We start from the raw sequence: 16274 nt of genomic DNA, 5'->3' as shown, positions 1-16274 counted from the left end.
TTTATGTTCTATCTGCAAAGCTAAACATAATGTATCTCATGTTCTTAAAGGTAAAAAAGGTTTAGTTTAGACAACTATTGTATACCTTCCAGCATTTCCCAAACTTCCATCTTTCTTTCTGCTTTAAATGAAAAAGGAGTAGTTAAAGCAGTGACTACAAAATGCTTTTTTAAAAAGGTTGCACCTGGACAACCATTTACCTATGCTTGGGAATTCAACTTACATCAACCTTTTCTGGCAACTGGGACAACCAGAGCATCTAATGAACTATACGGGATGGGGGTACCAGATGACAAAGTCCTTCTTTTTATCAATGAATAGAGATGATGGGAGCAATACACAGAAGATGTATGGTATATAAAGAGATGAAAAAATGAATGACACATGGAATGCAAATTTCGGAAAGTGAGGTGGAAGTGGCACTCAGAGAAACTGGAAAGAATAAATCATCAGGAACAGATAATATCCCAGTTGAACTGCATCAGACCACACAAACAAAATCTATTCCAATGTTAACCAAAAATGCCAACCAATATGGAAAACAAAACAGTGCCCTACAGACTGAAAATGATCACTATATATCTTCATCCACAAAAAAGGAGTCATAAAAGACCTCAGCAATTATAGGACCATGGCATTAATTTCCCATGCAAGCAAAATTCTGCTCAAAATTCTGCAGCATGGACTCCAAACATATATGAAGAGAGAATTGCCAGATGTCCAAGTGGTGTTCATAAAAGGAAGAGGCACTAGGGACCACATCACAAACATACAATGGATAATAGAGTGAGCCAAAAAATTCCAGAAAAAAAAATCAGCATGTGCTTTATAAATTATTTAAGGCCTTTGACTGCATAGATCATGAAAAGCTATGGAATGGTCTTAAAGAATTGGGAGGGCCACTTCATTTCATTGTCCTGATGAGGAATCTGTAGTTAGGGCATGAGGGTACTGTATGAACAGGATACAAAGAAACAGAATGGTTCCCACTTGGCAAAGACGTCAACAAGGCTGCATTTTATCACCTTCTCTGTTCAACTTTTACACAAAGAATATCATATGTAGAGCAGGTTTAGACAGAGAAGGAGGAGGAGTGAAGATAGGAAGAAAGAACATCACCAGTCTAAGATATGCAGATGACACCATACAGCTAGCGGAAAGCATCAGACTTTGAACAATCACTAAAGAAAATCAAAGAAGAAAGCACAGGGGTAGGCCTAATATTAAATGTAAAGAAAACCAGAGTAATGACCATGGAGAATTTACATAAATTCTAAACAGATAAAGAGGAAATCAAAATAGTTAAAGATTTCCCATACCTTGAATTAAACATTGATCAGAATGGAGAGTACAATAGGAATGGGAAGGGCAGCTATGAAAGAACTAGGCAAAATCTTAAAGTGTAAACATATATAACTGAACAGTAAGGTTAGAATTGTCCAAGTCATTGAATTCCCTATTACCATGTATGGATGTGAGAGCTATACAGTAAAGAAAGCAGATAGGAAGAAAATTAATTCATTTGAGATGTGGTGCTGGAGAAGAGTGCTGAGGATACTGTGGGTGGCCAAAAGGAGAAACAATTGGGTTCTAGAACAAATCAAGTATGAATTCTCCCTGAAAGCCAAGATGACTAAATTGAGGCTGTTGTACTTTGGCGACATCATAAGATGACATGATTCATTAGAAAAGACAATGATGTGGGAGATGGTAGAGGGCAATAGAAAGAAAGACAGCATGCCAGATGGATAGATTCAATCAGGAAGACCACAGGCCTGAGTCTACAGGACCTGAGAAGAGAGGTGGAAGATAAGGGGGCTTGGAGACATCTGATTCAGAAAGGTGCCATGAGTCAGTTGACACAAAGACAACTAACAATAACAGTTTCTAACCTTCTAGTTGTGCACTGAAAGTATCACCCTAAAAACATCAGCAATCAACTTGATCATATCCATATCAAACCAAGGGTAAAGGGAAGGTGACATAGGAAAATTTATTATCTTCATTCCCAATGAACATCACATAATGCTTACAAAGAGAGTGTTTCTCCTAGTTCTGTTCAAGGAAGAACTAAAACAATGGAAAAGTTAGTCCATGCTGTCCTTTTCTGATAAAGAAAATGGATGTCTTAGGACTGTAGCAGGGAAGGGAAAAGAATTGAAAAGAAGAACAAGCTTTACATCTGGGCTGGGCTGGGGGCTAAAAGCCAGCTTATCATCTGGGCAACTTCTTAAGGGCTGTGGGTATGGCACAAATGGACAAGGCAGGGCAAAGCTACTCTTTCACACCCAATCAATAAAGACAGGCACATCATTCTCTTTTTCTCTATGTACATACATGCATGTCATGCATACCAGCCACACACATGTCCGTAATACTCACATGGTTTCAGCTTCCTTAGCTTGCTCTGCAGCTGATCCACCAACTATGGGGTGTTTTTTTCTTTCTTTCTTGTTTGCCTCTACAGAAAGTCTCCAGTAATGAGCAGGGGTATCTAGGTCTTATCTCATCCCACTGATTGGTGATAAGAGCTGTTCCCTTGCCCTGCCCTGCCCAGCTCTAGAGAACTTCTCTCTAGCTATAAGTTGGAAACAAGAGGAAAGGGAGAAGAAGCTGCCTAACTGGCTACACTGTTTTACATAGTAGCATTTTTGCTTCACCCTGTATTCACCACACATATATACTTACAAAAACCAACGTTTGCAAAAAGCATTTGGAAAGTGTGTAGGAAAAGGCTGGTAACCTTTTGTGAAGCGAGAGAGGTATCTGAATAGGATTTCCAATGATCAGGGGATACAGCTTTAATGTCAATTATAGCTTCCCATTATTCACAGAAAAGGACTGACACAAAATAAGCAATCGAATCCAATTTATACGATTTACACAACTTATTTAACCAACAGAGAATCCTCCTTTCCTTGGTTGGAATTTAGACATATTTTAAGAACAGGATGCACATAACCCTGCCCTACTGATGCTTTCATACTCACTACTTTTATGTTTGATGGCCAATCCCCCACAAAGACCAGCTTTTCACCAAGATACAGTCAGAAACATGTTGAACCACAGCCTCTCAAACTGGATAACTGTATTGAACATTTTTGGATTTTTATACTCTTATCTCAATAAACTCTTCCTGGGTCAATACATAATTTATTTTATTTTGCATAAGCTTCCATGGAATATAGATCGCATCATCAGACATATGGAGTGTTGCCTCAGTTAGGAGATTATTAAAGATATTCTTGCTTCAAATTGAGGAGAGGTGTATAATCAGTGGAATGAGGATATGCAATACAAAGAGTACTGTGATCACTACTTGGACCATGCCCTTTAGCAACTAAGAAAGTGGCAGACACATACACATAAGCCACAAGAGATTTTTTGTTCAGCTATTTCTCCAAATCTGCCTTTGAATGTTGTTAACAGAGAAAGTTCACTCAGACGTTTGAACTGACCACCTGTAGAGCACTTCTGAAATTAGGAGAAGGGAAGAAGGTGGCCCATCCCAGCCATAAACAGTTTGGGATAGGGTATCTAAAAAGGACACAACACTACCCACACACTGAAGTCAGCTGCAATAGTCCTCTTCTAGTTTCTCTTCCAATCCAAGGCATGATTGGCAGAAACATAGGAAATGGTCTTCCAGATTTTGGTGCCCAATTTTTGAATGCCTTTCCATGGGTTGTCTGTTTGATCCCCTCCTTGTTTATCTCCTTTGTTTTGTCAGTTTTTGTCTGGTTTGTCTGACTTAGCTGACACTCTCTTTACTACCATTGTGTTGAGGTTCTATTGATTGCTGTAGTTGCTGCTTTAAAATTAAGTTTTATTGCTGTATTCTACATACTGTATACTAAATACACTTGATTAGTCCATTTGAACTGCAAATTTAAAGAAAAGTCATTTTAATAAACAAAATAAAATGACAGTGAATTGAATGTATGAATAAATAAACACAGCACATATGTCCAGTGGCATACCAACAGATCTGCTTTAATCTACAAAGACAAAATCTACTCTAGTTCTAATTAAAATCTGTCAACAAATATGAAAAACAAAACAATGGTCCACAGATTGCGAATGCTCAATGTACATTCCAATCTCCAAGAAAGGGGACACAAGCATTGCAGTAACCACAGGACCATAGCATTAATTTCCCATGCAAGCAATGTGATGCTTAAAATTCTACAACAAAGACTTTTATCATATATGGAGTGAGAAATGCCAGATGTCCAAGCTGGGAAGCTGGGTTCAGGAAAAGAATTGGCAGGGAGGATCATACTGCAAACCCACATTGGATAATGGAGCACACCAAAGAAGTTAAAAAGGAAACCAGTCTGTGCTTTATAGATTATAGCATAGCCTTTGATTATATGAGTCATAGAAAAACAAAAAACAAATATGGATCACTTTTAAAGAAATGGATACGTCACAACATTAGATTGTCCTGATGCACAACCTATACAAGAGGCCACCATCAGGACATAATATGGAGAAATGAAATGGTTCCCAATTGGCAAAGGGGTCAGATAAGCCTACATTTTATCACCTTATCTGTTTAACTTGTATGTTGAACATATTATACATTTCCAGATTGACACCATATTACCAGTAGAAAATAGCAAAGACTTAGAATGTGTACTGAAGAAAGTCAAAGAAGAAAGCATAATGGCAGATTTAGAGCTGAACATTAAGAAAGCAAAAATAATAACTAGAGATGATTTACATAACTTTAAAGTAGATGTTAAAGTCATTGAAATAATTCAAGATTTTCCATATTTTGGCTCAGACATTAATCAGAATAGAGACTGCAGTCCAGAAGGCTAGGACATGGAAAGCCAGCTTTGAAGGAACTAGAAAAAGACCCATAAGTGTAAAGATAAAATTAGGATTGTCCACACCATCATATTTCCAATTTATATGCATGGTTCTGAAAGCTGGACAGTGAAGAAAGCTGATAGATAGAAAATGAACTCATTTGAAATGTAGCACTGAAGAAGAGTTCTGAACCTCCTGACAGTAAGAACTGTTTGACAGTGAAATATGCTCCCTTGGAGAGTGGAGGAGCATAATGTCTCCTTCATTAAACAGAGGCTGGACAGCCATCTGTCAGGGATACTTTGATTGACAGTTCCTGCATGGCAGGGGGGTTGGACTGGATGGCCCTTGTGGTCTCTTCCAACTCTATGAATCTTGGGAACAGCTACCAAGCAGCTGGTCAAACAGCGACTGAGAAGCATCTCATCCACATCAGCCTCTGCTGCAAGGCCAGCATGGATGAGAGGCTTCTTGCTTGCTGCTCAGCCATCTGCTTAGTTGCTTCTCCCAAGGTGACCAGCTGCCTAGTCATGGCTCACCTGGCTACTGGGTCACTGCTCCCTTTGCACTCAGTCACCCTGGGAGCAGCAACTGTGCATCCAGTCAACCACATTTCATTTTGCTGTATGACTGACGTGGGTGAGATGAAGGAGCAAAGTTTGGGAATCACTGCCCTAGATACTAATACCCCTTTGCTACAATATCCCTTTGCATACAGTAAGATATGGCAGTTCAGATAGCCTGAACCCAATGTATCAAAAACTTTATACTGTACATCCTAACCAGCATTTTGATTTATGTCCAGAATTGTCCTAGGTTTATTTTATTATATAGTATTTACTCTCACCAAACACACACTTAAAATCCTAAATAGGAGGTGTAACCTGGAAGGGCCTGCCCAATTCTAGCTAAGCTTGTGTATTTGTATGTGTTTTAAAAACATTGTCACTAATTGGAAGGAATGGGATTTACATGGGAGAAGACCCCATTCAGCTTAGTGAAACTTACTTTTGAGTAAACAGACAATGGCTCAGGCTATAAAGCCTGTTTACTAGACATTTATTTGAAAAATAATGCTAACGATATGCCAAGGTTTGCCTGGTTTTGCTAGGCAAATTTACAGTTCCAGGGACCTAGAAATTACTAAGCCAGTTTGCCCCAAGACTAGCTTCATTTTATTTGTATCTCACCATTTAGAACAAAACCCTCAGAAGGAAGCTTATAACAACACAAAAGCAAACAGTAACTTAATTTAAACAAAACCAAGTAGCCTGCTAATTATAATAGCAGCCAAACATTTATTAATAGAAAGCTAAGCAGAAAAAGTACATATTTAAAATTCACTTGCAAGTCATCTATGAGGAGGATGTATGGTCCTCTCAATGGACTACCACCAAAATATATTGTTTGTATCCACTCCATATCAAGTGTTATAGATTTCTTTTTTAAAAAAAGCTATGATATCTATCAGATGTTCAGAAACTCCCCTTTTTGAAAAAGATGGCAATGCTAGACATTTGAAAATCTTTTACGCAAAGCTCATGCAGGCTATCATATTAACAAAGGGTCTCAACAGACGGGGGGAAAGCGGTGGCAAGACGCAGCCCCTTTCTATCCCTGATGGCGGCCACAGCAACCAAATGGCACAGCCTCCAGGAGCCCTAAAAAGAACCTGCTCCTGCCATCGATTCTTTTTAGGTTGCATGCAGGGCGCCACTGGCACTCATATGTGTTGATGACGTCCATGTGGCATAGCGCTATTTGGTGCTGTGCCACACATACATCATCATGGCAGTCCCCGTGTGGATGGGGGGGCATGATGACACCCAGACAGCACGGTAAGGCTTGGGAGCATGCGGACGCGCCGCTCTCCCAAGCCCTAAAATTGCAAGGCACCAGTCTGTACTGGGCCAAAGTTCCTATCAGAAAGAATGAGATATACTGAATAAATTAAATCAGAATAAATACTAAGTCTCTGATTCAGGCCCAGCAATCAAAAACATGGAATAAAAACTGCTGCTCCCCCCCCCCCAAACATTTCTTTCATACCAGCTCTTATGCGTGCCTAAAAGCTACAGAAGCTGCAATCTGTCATTATTCATGGAGAATCGATCAACCTAAACTGTCTTCACAATAAATAAAATAAATTCACAGTCATCAGCGTAGTTCAAATCAGAGTTACTACAAGTGCTGTAGATTATATTTCAGAGGAAGGAACTGGCAAAACCACCTCTTGTGTACTCCTTGCCTAGAAGCCCTATGAAATTCATGGGGCTGCCATTAGTCCACAGGTGACTTGAAGGCACACACACACCATCCCTTGGAAGAAGGGGAAAGTCCACTTTTTAACCATTCATTAACTACTAAATCATTTAGACAGGGTGGTTAATGTGTCAAATATACTCTGTGATAGTGACCCTTAGACTGTTGCCTCACACTTGCATCTAACTTGTATACTCAGTATTTATTTATTAATATTTATACACTACTTACTTCATTTTAAGAACCAACCAGGGCAATGCTCAATAGATTTAAATAAAATTTTAATGCATAAAAACAATTTAAAAATTATTATAAAGGTTAATTTATTTAAAAGGCCAAGTTAATGGGTACAGCTTTTAAGCACAAGGTTAATTAAGACAAGACTTAGTGCTCCTTGCTCAGATATATGCAAAATAAATAAGGACTAATAAAGGAGTGGAACTTCTCTGCCTTTTGAATCCTATTGCTTTTGCTTCCTGTATGTGTCACCCTCTGGATTCTTGGTTACACATATGAAGCCAGTATTGGTTATTTGGGATAAATTTAAAAAGGGATTATTTAAAAGAGTGTGATAGAGAGCCAGAAGTAGTTTGTGTTTGGACTACAACTATGGAGATGAATTCACTGCTCAGTCATGGAAACCCACTGGGTGACCTTGGGTGAGTCACATATTCTCAGCTCCAGCTCACCTTAGAGTCACCATAAATCAAAAATGACTTGAAAGCACACAACAACAAAATCATGTGTATGGAGTAGGCTTGAAACAAGCTCTTTTCCCCCAGCTAGAACAGCCCACTGCTAGAAGGAAAGGCAGTTTAAGTATTAACTCACTCCATTTCCCACAGTCTGTTTTTTCAGTTCCCAAAGGATGACAGAAACAGGAGCTTAATCTCTGAAACTGCTGCACTATTCATGCCTGATATGGCTTCCTAGTGTCAGAATAATGGAGGTTCATTTTAGAACTTCAAACTTAACCTCAGGAAAGATAAATGTGGAATATCTTGTAAAATGCCTCATATAGAGAACTCTGATAACATAGTGGAGATGAACACTCACCATTTAAAAAGCAATTCTCAAGGTATCTCGTTCACACAAAAGTAAAAGCCCTTTGCCTTGGGCTGCCTGCCCTTCCACCCCCTTAATACAAAGCAGCTAGAAGATAAGTGTGTTTTAGAGGCAGGTTTTTGCAAGCCCCATCCATGCTTTATGACCAGGCCCTGGGGGAATCCAAACCAACCAGAAAATTAAAGCAAATGAGATTTCAAAAGCCCATCCCAGATGAAGTATAAACAAACTGGTCAAAACCTAGTAAAAACCCAACAAAAAACTCCCCACCTCAAAAATATATTTTCCCCAAAGACACATCTTTTCACCAAAACCAGGACATTTATCTACCCAGATTACATCAAATACACACACACACACACCACACATTTTCTAACACCAGGGCCCCCTTTCGCAGGGCCTCAACTACATTACAATTCCTTCAGCTTGTATCAGTGCGTTTCATGTACTAAACACAAGAAATAACCCTTTGGTGGACACACCATGTACTGAGTAATTGTGCAAATGATATCTAACTCTATTCATTTATAGCTCATATCAAATATTTCACAGTATGGCCATATGTACAAAGTTTAATATGTCTACCTAAAGAAACCTAATGTGGGAACGAAATTCCAAAAAGGGGTCATGTCTTTCTTCTTAGTCTCTGAAGTGAATCTAGACACTAAACAGAGGGACTGACGTAGTTATCTGTATATTTCCACAGTATTAAATTTCCATTTCCAAATGGGGGAGTGTTTTTAACGACACTCTTCAGAACAATAACCCTAAACCCAGTGGGACTAGCACTGCCTTTTCAGACAGTCCACAGATTGGACTGTGGATAGGAATGAAACCCCTGGGTGAGAAAGCATGCAGTTATATGCCATCAGGTGGGTGTCAATGGCTCATTCTCCTTTTCATCTGACCCACTTTTGGTAATCTCATGACTTACCCAGAACCTGGCAATGGTGAGGAGTTTAATACAAACACATCAACTGAGGCTGCATCTACACCCTAGAAAAAATGCAGTTTGACACCACTTAATAAAGTAATAATTTTGAGAGGGCCAATAGCACAAAGAAGATGGTGACATGGATTTCTTTGAGGAGTACAGATTCTCTCCTCATTCACAGTTGTCATAAGTGGAACCTAACTTGACAGCAATTAACAGCACCAGATTCCCTCAGTCAGATACTGCTATATAGTATAGTTGAAGAGTTCACCAGGAGGCCTTTTTGCCACTGTCATCCGTGAAACGGCTGCAAAAGATTCAGCCACAGCAGCTTGTGAAAATTCAAGGTCAGATTGATGTAAAGACTCACCCAAGACATTTCTAAAAACTTCAGCTAGGGCAGTAAAGCAGCTCATATCCTGATGGAAGAACTTTACCTCATTATTTCAGTATCTTCTGTGGCTCCCTACTGTCCTTTGGACACAATGCGAGTTGCTAGTTTGAACTAGTTCTAGGAATAAATATTCAGAAGTTGTAGCAAAGAGCTTACTCTGGAGAGGCCATATTGATTTAATTTCTTTTAAATGCTTGCTAATTTTATCTTCATAATGCATTCCACCAATTCATCTGGAAGAGATATTATTCTAACAAACTGCGATTTTCTGTATTCTTCTTAGATACCTTTTTTGAAACGTGTTATACTGGCATCTGGTACTGAGTACAATCTGGGAGTGTGAAGATAAACAATTTCACATTTGAATTTGCAAAATTGGGAGGATGCCCCCCAGATCTGGTGATTTGTCTATTTTTATGTGTCAAAAGACCTAGGATTTCATTTCTTCACACAATTATGTGTTTCAGTTCTTGAGATTCTCTTCCTGAAAAGTCACTTTCCTCTTGTTATTCAGTAGTTCAGTGGTATGCCAAGCTGGTCTTCCCCCCCCCCCCTTTCTTTCCTGGTTTTGATATGGTTATGTTTAACAAATGTATTGCTAGTACTAATATTTTAGCAATCTGCTCAATTTTTTTTTAATTCCTCATCATCTGCTTTCATTGTTATACAACTTGTGTTCTCTTTGCACTCTTCATAAGGGCAGGATATCTACTTTTTGAAGGAAGCTTTATTGACCCTAACAGTTTCCTTGATTTTGCTTATTAACTGTGCTGGCATCCTCTTACATTTTGTCATCCTTTTGTTGATCTGTGGTATATATTCTAGGAGGTGAACATCTATTATTGTAGTTCTGAATTGCAACTAAACTTTTGTGACTTCTTTTTTTCAACTTCCTTTTTACCAGCCCCTTACTTTTGACATGTTTCTCTATTTGAAATATTACTTTTATGGACTTTCTCAGCAATTGGTCACTTTCTTTGTATGTTGCTTTTGACAAGGCTGTGGTCCCCATTTCCCAAAGAGTCAGTAATAACTGGTGTCTTGCGCCAAGATTACCAGTTTGTCATGTTCAGAGCACACATTTCCTAATCCATACAAGGTAATTGGAGTTAGGTATTAGGGTTTTGTTTTTGTTTTTTTGTTTTTGTTTTTTTGCCGGAATATCTCTCCACTTTCATTCTTTGTGTGAGTATCATCTTGGCCAGGAGAAGAAACAATGTGTCCTATATCAAGTTACTGAGGGGGGGGCAGTATTGCCACCTACAATGTTCCGCTGGAGGAGTCTGTCTTATTTGAGATTCCCAGTTTGCTTGACTCCTATGCCTTTCCTGCTTCTGGGAGGTGGGGAGAAGTGGTTAGAAGAGTTGGCACACGAATAAGGAACCATCCTCCAGTAACTGGAAATCATTCCAAGCCTGTGAACTCCTAGAATCTTCTCTGGAAGTTAGTATCTATAGTGAACAGCTGGATCTAATTTAAGAGGAGATGGGAGGAGACAGTCATCAAGCAACAATAACATATCTCAAAGCTCTTCTGTAATTCAAATCACTTCCCTTCTCCAAAAACAGTGTTGCTGGGATTTTCAAACATCCCCACCACCACCACACCTAGAGAAACTGAAGTAGAGAGCCTTCAACTTCACATTGAATTAGAGAGTTGGCAAACATTCTCAATCTACAATACAACTTAGGACATTTCAGGTACATTGAAAAAAATTTTAAAATATCTTTTTTTCCCTTATTCTCTTTAAATTAAAATGAGTTACTGAAAATCCAGAGCATCTGCCAGCAAGCATTAATTTGTTACATCAGTGTGAAACCGAGATCAAAACAAAATGCAGCCAAACTTTAGTGTGTTGTCCCAGTTTCCTTGTTTCCATGCCTGTAAAGAGTGCTCAAACTCTCCTAAAAGGAGGCAGAGTGAAAGAAATAGATCTGCCACTACACAGTAAAAGACTGATAGCGTTTAAGAAGCAGCCCTTATTCCTTTTACATAATTACAAAGCTATCTCCAAAGACTGAATTTTTATTGCCTTGACACTGATAGGTTACCTAGTTTCTCGTTGACAAGAGTACTGGCAAGCTTCTGTATTCAGCAATGAAAGCCTGGCATCATGTGTGTAAGCTTTCACATTTTTATATTCATTTTAAAAAACAACAACATATCACTCCATGTAAACTAATAACTGGCTTTAAAAAAAACACATATCATTCCATGTAAACTAATAGCTGGATTTAAAAAATCTGAGATGCAAAAAATACAGTCAATAAACAGAATATTTTAAATAGACAAGATGCTTTGGCGAGTGTGGATCAAGCCTATCAAAAACTTAGAATACATGATCAAACCCAAATGAAGCTAACTGGCCACATGGATACAGCCAACTCTGTGTGTGTGTGTGTGTGTGTGTCAAACATCTTATTTAAGATAACAAAAGTAATGTATTTACAATAATTGACAAAGGAGGGCGTTGTGTTTCTTAACTGTAATGAGTACACAGAACACCTTTGACTCTTGAAACTATTGTCCAACACATACTGTACATAACTCAGTGTCTAGAAATGGGATGCATACTCTTCTGCTTGCTACTATACCATGTATATGGTAGATGAACATTTATCCTCAAAAGGTGCAGAAGCTTGAGTTCCTAACTGTTCCCTGATGAAAGCACCAGAAAAGACAAATAAATCACAATCTCTACATTGTTATTAGAAATAGTGCTAAGCCAATTATGTTACAATGAACTGATAGCCACTTACATTAAAGTAGTTGTGGTCAGACAACACATACAAAACAATCAGTTTATCAAAAAGGTTTTGTTTAACCTCAGAGACCAAAAGTACGCTGATGACACCCAAATATGCTTCTCTGTGTCTCCGACTGATGCAGTGTCTGGCATCTCTCCTCTGAATGCCTGCTTGGAGTCAGTAATGGTCTGGATGAGGGAAAACAAACTCAGTCTGAATCCAGAGAAAACGGAAGTACTGGTGATAGATTCCCCAGGCCCAGGGAAGGAAATTTTTCCACCTGTCCTGAATGGGGTCACACTTCCCCTGACGGACAAAGTTCGCAGTTTAGGAGTACTTCTGGATTCGTCCCTGCAATTGACATCTCAAGTAGATGGTCAGAAGTGCTTGCTATCAACTTCGGTTGATATGTCAACTGTGACCCTACCCGGGCCAAAGGGACCTTGAAACGGTGGTACATGCTCTGGTAACCTCTTGCTTAGATTTCTGTAATGCGCTCTACATGGGGCTACCCTTGTACCAAGCCCGGAAGCTTCAACTGGTACAAAATATGGCAGCCAGATTGGTCACCAGTGCGTCTAGGTTTGTCCATATAACACCTATTTTGAAAGATCTTCTGCCTATTCGCTTCTGAGCACAGTACAAGGTGTTGGTTATTACCTATAAAGCCCTATATGGCTTGGGCCCGAGTTACTTTAGGGACCGCATCTCCCCATATAATCTGCCCCGCACACTTAGAACATCCGGGAAGAACCTGTTGGAAATACCAGCTTCCAAGTATGTTTTTCCATCCCAGATGGCCTTTTCATTTGTTGCCCCGAGGATCTGGAATAGTCTTCCCAATGAGCTCCATCTTATGACCCCCCTGGAATCATTTAAAAAGAGTCTTAAAACCTTCCTCTTTTGTCAAGCCTTCCCCCCTGAAGAATGAAGTTTGTAATTTTTGATACCAGCGATTCTTTGCCTACCCCGGATATGTATGTTGCATGATTGTTTTTAGAGCTTTTGTATTATTGGATTTTATTATGATATTGTTGTTTGTAATGGTTTTTTAATTAGTCTGTAATCTCGCTTCGATCCTATGGGAGAGGCGGGGAAACACAAATAAAAATTTATTATATTATTAGTATTAAAAGTAAAAAAGGTCCAAAATCCAAGATTTGTGCAAAAATTTAAATGTGGTGTTCACAAAACTGTGATGTATAGTCTTCCACTGAATCTCCTGATCATAACACTTGAGACTCTGGCTCTCAGACAGACCTGGAAACTAGTCAATAAAAATGTTATCAATTTAATAATTACTGTTTCACACATTACAATATTCCTACAGAGACCATGATGCAGAAAAAAGAGTTTTATAATGCATTAAGTGTTACACAATAAACTCTCATTTTTAGACCAAAATATCCCTGTGCTAGAAAGTGTAACACGTAAAAATGTCTTGAGATTACAGGATCAGTTCTAGAGCATGCAGACCATTACCAGTTAGATATCCTTAGGGGGAAAAAAGATAAACAAACTGTTCATGGCACAGTAGCCCACAATTTGGATCCTTTGATACAGCATTTCATATTAGGCACATATGCACATTTGTAGCTCTGGGACATGTTCTTAGTTTGGCCTACTGCATTCAGCTACAAACTGCTTGAGACCAACTAAAGCCAAACGTATGCTGATTTATTGACTTGGCTGTATGAAATGTTATTGCCCAAATTCCATGGCTGGGAGTACTGAACGTTCAATCAGTGGACAATGTGTGGCCCCCTACTTGTCTAGATTACAGTACACTGTTGTGAAATACTTGGAATGTTCTCTTTCCAAATATCTACACAGGTCTTCCCCAAGCCAGTGCCCTCCAGATGTGTCCCACCACAACTCCCATAACTCCTCTATTTATATTGCACCATGCGGAGCAACATAATACTAAAAAGAGAATGGTCTGCAATAATCTTACAACGCATTCCAGCTTTACCATCTCCATTTTGCAGGCAGGCTGGGGAGATGGGGTAAACCGATAGACAATGACTTGTAACAACTTTCCAATAAAGGCTTTAAGCACTGTAATATTTACTTTGAAACAGAGAAGTGGGCAATTTGTGGCCCTCCACATGTTGTTAGACTACAACTTTGTTGTTGTTGTTGTGTACCTGTTGTGTCAGTTATTTCTGACTTATGGTGATACTAAGGCAAGCCTATCACAAAGTTTTCTTGGTAAGATCTGTTCAGAGGATTTTTGCCAGTGCCTTCCTCTGAGGCTGAAAGAGTGTAAGGTCACCCATAGTTAAGCAGGATTCAAACCCTGATCTCCAGAGTCATAGTCCAATGCTCAAACCACTACACCATGCTGGCTCGACATTACCCTGATCTAATCTGTGATTTCCAACATGAAATGAAATCCCAAATGAGAACTAAAAAGTTAGGAAAGCTCTGTTATTCTAGTCTCTGTTTCTATAGTTTAAGGGATAGTCATTTCCTGTTTTTCCTCAGTTACAACAGGAACATGAAATACTTTTAATTGATGATGTCTGGAAGTCTTTAAGATATTAGGAAAACCTAATTCAATATCTGAGTTCCTTTAGGCAAGGGGTGAAAGAATTCAGATTAAAAGGGTCTCTTTCTTGATGTACACATGTATATATATTCCTTTATTATTGCCCTCTAGATGAATCAATAACCAGAGTTCTCAAGGTTATTAGAATATAAATTATTCATTCATTCATTTATTTATTTTGTCCCACCTTTCTCCCAAAATGGGACCCAAGGCGGCAAACATATATAAACATAAGTTAAAACTGTACAATTAAAATAATAAAAATATAAAAATTACAAATATAATTTTTAAAACATACAGAGTTAAAATTAAGAAGTCCAAGTCCAACCCTCTTGTCTCCCAGATCTCAAAAAGCCTGTTTAAACAAAAATGTCTTTGCCTGCCTATGAAAAGCCAGCAGTGAGGGGGCCTTAGTCTCCTGTGGAAGGGAGTTCCACAGGGAAGGAGCAGCCACTGAGAAAGCTCTCTCTCGGGTCCTCACCAGGCGAGCCTGGGATGGTGGTGGGATGGAGAGAAAGCCTTCTCCTGAAGATCTTAGAGCTCTAGGTGGTTCATATGGGGAGATACGGTCTTTCAAATAGTCTGGACCTGAGCCGTGTAGGGCTTCATAGGTTGAATTGTGCTCGGAAGCGAACCGGTAGCCAGTGAAGCTGTTTCAATACAGGAGTTATATGCTCCCTGTAACTGGCTCTGGTCAGCATTCTAGCTGCAGCATTTTGGACTCGCTGAAGTTTCTGAATAGTTTCCAAAGGCAGCCCCATGTAGAGAGCGTTACAGTAGTTCAAACGGGATGTAACCAAAGTATGTGTCACTGTAGCCAGATCTGACGCGTCAAGGAACGGGCGCAGCTGGTGCACAAGTTTTAATTGTGCAAATGCACTCCTGGCCACTGCTGAGACCTGGGCATCCAGATTCAGACCGGAGTCCAGGAGCACACCCAAGCTGCAAGGCTGAGATTTCAAGGGGAGTGTAACCCCAGCCAGCTCAGGCATAGCCCCAATTCCCTGATCTGCCTTACGACTGACCAGGAGCACCTCTGTCTTATCTGGATTAAGCTTCAATTTGTTTGCCCTCATCCAGTCCATTACTGACATCAGACACTGGTTCAGCACAGGGACAGCTTCCTTGGAATCAGATGGAAAGGAGAGATAAGAGTTGGGTGTCATCTGCATATTGATGACACCGTGCCCCAAAACTCTGGATGACCTCTCCTAGCGGTTTCATGTAGATGTTAAACAACATGGGGGACAAAACAGAACCCTGAGGGACTCCACAGGCCAGCGGCCAAGGAGTCGAACAGGAGTCCCCCAAACACCACCTTCTGGGTCTGCCCCTCCAAGAAAGACCGGAACCACTGCATAACAGTCCCCCTAAGCCCCATCCCAGAGAGGCGGCTCAGAAGGATACCATGGTCGATGGTATCGAAAGCCACTGAGAGATCTAACAGAACTAACAGGGACACACTCCCCCTGTCCAGTTCCCTGCAAAGGTCATCCACCAAGG

The 16274-nt window shown here is 39.7% G+C and overlaps 1 protein-coding gene across 5 annotated transcripts in view; it reads right to left on the bottom strand.

Annotated features, from left to right (window-relative positions):
- Positions 1 to 16274, bottom strand: part of TEAD3 (TEA domain transcription factor 3) — a 96619-nt gene that overhangs the window by 67129 nt on the left and 13216 nt on the right. The window lies entirely within an intron of this gene.

This window comes from Sceloporus undulatus, chromosome 4, assembly GCF_019175285.1.
Source record: "Sceloporus undulatus isolate JIND9_A2432 ecotype Alabama chromosome 4, SceUnd_v1.1, whole genome shotgun sequence".
NCBI lineage: Eukaryota > Metazoa > Chordata > Lepidosauria > Squamata > Phrynosomatidae > Sceloporus > Sceloporus undulatus.
This window is presented reverse-complemented; position numbering and strand designations above follow the sequence as displayed.